Genomic DNA, 200 nt, shown 5'->3' on the forward strand with positions numbered 1-200 from the left:
CATTCCGCCAAAATCCCAAAATGCGCTCAATATTACAAATAAATACTTAGTATCGTTTAATACAATCGTTTTTACTATAACGCATATATAATTTTATAATATAATATAATGATGTATTAAATTAAATAACATAAGAATAATTAAAAATATAAATTGAATATAGTTAATAATTTAGTTAATAAAAAATATATATATAATAT

Source organism: Apis dorsata, unplaced genomic scaffold (assembly GCF_000469605.1).
Source record: "Apis dorsata unplaced genomic scaffold, Apis dorsata 1.3 scaffold_198, whole genome shotgun sequence".
Taxonomy (NCBI): domain Eukaryota; kingdom Metazoa; phylum Arthropoda; class Insecta; order Hymenoptera; family Apidae; genus Apis; species Apis dorsata.